This window comes from Mugil cephalus, chromosome 23, assembly GCF_022458985.1.
Source record: "Mugil cephalus isolate CIBA_MC_2020 chromosome 23, CIBA_Mcephalus_1.1, whole genome shotgun sequence".
Taxonomy (NCBI): Eukaryota; Metazoa; Chordata; class Actinopteri; order Mugiliformes; family Mugilidae; genus Mugil; species Mugil cephalus.
The window spans coordinates 2,005,893-2,011,892 of NC_061792.1; the positions used below are offsets into that span (position 1 = coordinate 2,005,893).

The 6,000-nt window shown below is 47.4% G+C and overlaps 1 protein-coding gene and 2 pseudogenes across 1 annotated transcript in view; 1 reads left to right on the forward strand and 2 right to left on the reverse strand.

Annotated features, from left to right (window-relative positions):
• The window catches only part of LOC125001199 (NLR family CARD domain-containing protein 3-like), a 283,132-nt gene that overhangs the window by 169,275 nt on the left and 107,857 nt on the right, over window positions 1-6,000 (forward strand). The window lies entirely within an intron of this gene.
• LOC125002233 lies at window positions 471-579 on the reverse strand (annotated as a pseudogene).
• Window positions 894-1,011, reverse strand: LOC125002313 (annotated as a pseudogene).

The window sequence follows — 6,000 nt, forward strand, 5'->3', positions numbered from 1 at the left end:
GACGTCATGGGATGTCTTCCTTTGATGATGTCCTCAATTGTTTTCCTTTGATGATGATGTCATGAAATGTTTTCCTTTGATCATGATGGCATAGAATCTTTGCCTTTGATCTCACTGAAAGTTTGTTTTATACAAACCTAGGTGGGTCCGTTAGATTCTGTTAGACTTTCAAACTGAAAGCAAGCGAGACAAGCAAACACGGGCGTCTTACGAGATGGTATGGTGTCAGTACAAAAGCGGTACATATAGTGGTCAAAATCAATATTGCATGTATTATGATGATGGAAATGTTCCTGTGTCCACTGATGAAAATGAGAAAATGAAAGGCTTAGAGGACCTGGGCGTGTTCAGGTTGGTATGGCCGTAAGCAATGTCAAACATCACTAAAGCAGTATATATAAGTGGTCAAAATGATCATTTCATGTATTTTGATGATGTAAAGGTTACCATGTCTCCTGATGAAAATGAAAAGCTTACAGCACCTGGTATTCCCAGGCGGTCTCCCATCCAAGTACTAACCAGGCCCGACACTGCTTGGCTTCCGAGATCAGGCGTGTTCAGGGTGGTATGGCCGTAAAGCAACGTTAGCTGTCACAAACGCAGTATATATAAGTGGTCAAAATGATCATTGCATGTATTTTGATGATGTAAATTTTTACCATGTCTCCTGATGTAAATGAAAGGCTTACAGCACCTGGTATTCCCAGGCAGTCTCCCATCCAAGTACTAACCAGGCGCTACACTGCCTAGCTTCCGAGATCAGACTGTGTTCAGGGTGGTATGGCCATAAGCAATGGTGACTGTCTCAAACACAGTATATATAAGTGGTCAAAATCATCATTGCATGTATTTTGATGATGTAAATGTTACCATGTCTCCTGATGAAAATGAAAGGCTTACAGCACCTAGTATTCCCAGGCGGTCTCCCATCCAAGTACTAACAGGATCGACCGTGCCTAGCTTCCGAGATCAGACGAGATCGGGCGTGTTCAGGTTGGTATGGCCATAAGCAATTTCAAATGTCACAAGCAGTATATATAAGTTGTCACACAGACATTTGATGTATTTTTGATGATGTAAAGTTACCATGTCCCCTGAGAAAATAAAAAGTTACAGCACCTGGTTTTCGCGGGAGTTTCCCATCAAGAAAAAAACAGGCCCGCCAGTTGGGTTTCGAGATCGAGGATCATGCGTGTTCGGTTTGGGTAGGCCCATAACAATGTCAAAGCACAAAGCAGTATTTTAAAATGGCAAAAGATATCGCATGAATTTTGATGATGTAATGTTCCCATGTTCCTGATGAAAATAAAAAATCTTACGCCCCGGGGTTATTCCCAGGCGGTTCCCACCAAAGTACTAACCACCCTGACAATGCTTAACTTCCAAGATCAAAACGAACGGCGTGTTCGGGGGTTTGGTAGGCCTTAACAGTGGTAACGTCACAAATGCAGTATATAAAGTGCTCAACCATCTTTGCATGTATTTTGGGATGTGTAATGTTACCATGTCTCCTGTTGAAATGAAAAGTTACAGCCCTGGTTTTCCCCGGGCGGTCTCCATCCAAGTTGTTACGACCAACAGGGCAAAAAATGTCTAGGGGAAACAAGGAGGTAACAATTGAGGTAAAAGGAGAAAACGAACAAGAAGCCCAACCAAGGCCGTCTGCAATCGCAGAGATTTTTTTAAAATATACAAAAAACAAGGAAGCCGTTCGACACCAAAATGCCGCCCAGAAAAAAACCGTGACCGCGGGCTGCGGGATACTCCTTAATGACCACCGGGTGGTCTTTATGGGTACAGCTGGCAAATCAGCTAATAGCTGATTGAGGTGGGGGGGGGGAAGGCGGAAACCTGAAATGAAAGAACAAAAGAAAAGGCCCACACAAACAGGCCCGAAACACCCCCCCGAAAAGAATAAACCCCACAAAGGCAGAAAAAAAGCTTACACTTATATAAATCCAGTCATCACTAATATAAAAAGATGTTGAAAATTTGATTTGCAAGCAATGACTTTTCCCACGTAAGCATGAAGCCACCAGTTTCAGCCCTTTCTTGGTTTCCCCTCGATGTTATACGCTGTGTGGGGTGCCAGGGCACAACCGCTGGTTATGTTGTACTCGCATAGGAAAACAAGGGGGTTGTGATCTGTGTACACTGAAACCCGGTACAGATTGGAGCCAACATAAACTTCAAAGTGCTGCAAGCAAGACATGCCAGGTTTTTCTCAATGTTGAGTAGTTCAGCTGATGCTTTTTAAATTTCACTGAGAATTTAAAGAAGGGGTGGCACACATTATCAACACCGTCTTGCAAAAAGCATGCTCCAGCTCCCATGGCACTACATCGACTTCTAGTTGAAAGGCCGGAGAAATGGGGGGCAGCCAACACGGGGGCCACAGAGGAGGGACTGGCAGCAGTAAAGGCATGGGCACAGTCTCATCCCAAACAAAAAAATGGATGGGGGTACACCTTGGTCAAAGGGGCAACCACTACAGAAAAGTTTTTACAAAAACACGAAGAACCCGGGCCCTACCAGGAAATGTTCAGTTCACGTCGAGTCGTGGTGTCGGGAGAGCCAGCAACCCAACCTTTGGGGGTCCCGGGTAAACCTGCCCATGGCCCAACCCGCTTCCCCCGGGTGACCCTAGCCTTGCCAAATTCGCACTTGGCCAGATTTTCGTTATGAGGCTCTGCCAGGCGCCCGGGAAAACCCTCCTTCAAGTGGGGATGGATCACCCCGTTCCCCGGGGTAGACCCCCAACTTAAGTACACGCTAAGTCAGGACATTTCCCAAAATGCTGCGAGGCGCGGGGGAAAGTGGCTGGGGCATTTCTCATGCCAAAGGCCATTAGGTGTATGAAAAAAGCTAGGGGGTTTCAAATGCAGAAATACAGATGCACGTCGCTTTTTTGGGACCCGCCAGTACCCTTTTAGCAGATCTATTTGTAATAAAATTTGCAGGACCCACACTGCAATACAGTCTCAATACGAGGTAAAGGAAAGGAATCCGGCACAGTCACTGCATTTACCCCACGGGAAATGGCAGAACGAGGGTTCCGTCTGACTTAGGGTCAACAAAAAAGGGGCGGCTCCCGGATACAAATAGGTCGGGCAAAACCGTGTTTTAACCAGGTACGCAACCTTGTTTCATTTAAATTTTCTTTTTTTCAACGGACAAAAGGATGCATGTGCTTAATGGGGTAGATCACTCAAATATCAGTTCTAACACTTGGTACGGGATGGCACTCCCTCAAGTGGGGAGGTAACGAGAAAAGGCAAGCCCTCCGACGCTGAGCTTGGGGGAAGATAGGGGGATGTTTCTTTGGATTCGACATGAATCGAGTTGGACAACCCGGCCAGCTGCTGCGCACAGAGGGGAAAACAAGTCATCATTTCATCGGGTACCAAACAAGCAAAGGAGCGACGGTCACGGTGCTTTGAACATGCAAACCCGTTTTATCCTTTGGGGATGGAAAACTTTAAGGTTAATAGGCACAAAGGGTCTTCTTTCGACGCCGGGTCGGATGAATAAACTGTGTCAGAGATTTACCTCCCCTACAAAGGGACCCGTGAAAACGAGCTGTAAGCGCGGGACCCCGTGTGGGGGGCAAAACCAACACCTCAACCCCGGCTGGACTGCCCCTCAAAAGCCTGAGCAGACGCTCTCTGCATTTGGAACAAAATCACAATTTGTTTGTCTTGGGGAGCGCCCACCAACTGCTCCCTTTAAGACTGCTAACGGACCGCACTTGTACCCCCAAAACTAGCTCGCGGGCTAACCAGGGACTCCCCCTTTGCACTTAATGGCAACAATACAAATGGTACCCCCTCATCCCAGTCTTTACCACTGTCATGACAAAATTTACTCAACATAGATTTTAAAGTTTGATGCCACCGTTCAAGCGCACCTTGAGACTCGGGATGGTAAGCACTCGACACAGAATGACCAATACCCAGAGACTGCAGGGTCTTATTAAAGACCTTGGAAAGAAAATTAGTTCCTTGGTCAGTTTGCACCACCCTCGGCAAACCAAACAGAGTGAAAAACTTCAGCAGTGCCTTCGTGACCGCTGGTGCTGTAATTTTTCGTAAAGGGACAGCCTCAGGAAACCGAGTGGAGACACACATCATTGTTAACATGAACTGGTTGCCAGCCTTAGTTCTAGGCAATGGACCCACACAATCTACAATCACATGCTCGAAAGGTTCACCAACGGCTGGAACAGGACGAAGAGGAGCAGGGGGAACAGGCTGATTCGGTTTCCCTACAATCTGACAAGTATTGCAACACTTACAAAAATTCGTCACATCATCCTTTAAACCGGGCCAAAAGAAATGCCGGAGGACTCGATGATAGGTCTTAGTTACCCCCAGGTGACCAGACCACAAATGGTCATGGGCCAACTTCAGCACATGCTGGCGACAATTAACAGGAAGGACTATCTGATGGACCACCCCCCAATCCTCACCAAGCTCAACTGCTGCTCTACCTGATTGTGAAGCCCACCTGCGCATCAGGACACCATCGTCAAGAAAATATGGTTGCTTAGATGTACACTCACTGGATTCCTTCACAGCAGCAGCCATACATTTAGCTAAGGATTGATCTGTTTGCTGGGCAGCAATGAGAGCCTCACGATTAAGTGGTAAGGGAGCCGCAAGAGCAACAGGAGCAACAGACTCCCCACCCTGGTCAGGTTTTCTGAACCCGCCGTCCTCTGAACCACCACCAGGCGGCAGCTCATCCTGGGAGAGAATAGATAGAAACAGAGAATCGGCCAAATCAACCTCCTGGTCCTGAGCCTGCCCACGGGCCTTAGCTCTCGTTAGCACACTAACCGTAAACACATCAGGATGTTTTTCAGCCAACTCATCAGGATAAGTCTCTGGAATGGGCTCAGCAACGACCTTAGGAACAGGATAAACCTTTCCGCCAGCAATATCATTACCCATGATGAAATCGACACCACTAATAGGAAAACACGAGCGAACCCCCACATGAAAATAACCAGTTGCCAGATCCGACTGCACATGGATTCGGTGCAGAGGGGCGGGAATGAAACCCATCTCAATCCCCCTAACAACAGCACTGGCATCAGACTCAGCACCAGATGGCAACACACTGGACAAAATGAGGGACTGCGAGCAGGCAGTGTCACGCAGCGCAGTCACTAGGCGCTGGTCCCTGGCCTGTCCCGCAAGAGACACCCAACACTTGAATATGAAAGGCCTAAAACAGTCTTCAGGAACCTCTGACACTATGGTCTCGCTACTGATGGACGTTTTAATAAGCCCCACGCCTTTTGGTGGCCTCACAACAGGCTGCTTACGCTTCCAGGCAACACAATCCGCGATCAAATGACCCGACTTATGACAATAAAAACATTTCCGATCAGCTTTGGAAACAGAAGGAACAGCAGCTCCTGACACCTGCGAACCAGACTTCAGCAAAACCTCCCGAGAAGACTCACGTTTAGCCAATACACTTTTGTGTGTGAGCGCAAACTCATCTGCCAAGGTAGCAGCCTGCTGCAAGGTGGACACTTTCTGTTCGTTCAGATATACAGCAGTACGCTCAGAAACACAACTTTTAAATTCCTCCAGCAACATAAGTTCGCGCACCGAGGCAAAATCATCAGCCTTACAGGCCGCACACCACCGGTTGAAGAGAATGCCCTTCTCTCTGGCAAAGTCAATATGGGTCTGGTTGGATGTCTTGGCTTATCGTGAAAGGCCTACTGCACCTGAGCCAATCATCATCACCTATGCGGACGTCGCAGCTGTTTCAGCATGTCAATTTCAGCATGTCAATTTCAGCATATCAATTTCAACTTTTGCCTGTCTGAAAATTGCCGGACGGCTCTTGTTGACTTTGACGCCGACTTTCTCGTTGGTTTTTGCAGCATTTGGTAAAAAATTCAAAGCCGCCCTCTCTGAGGAAAGATTGCACTTTCAGGCAATTTCCCAGAGTGCTCCCTACTGAGATATTCAGCTCTTTTGC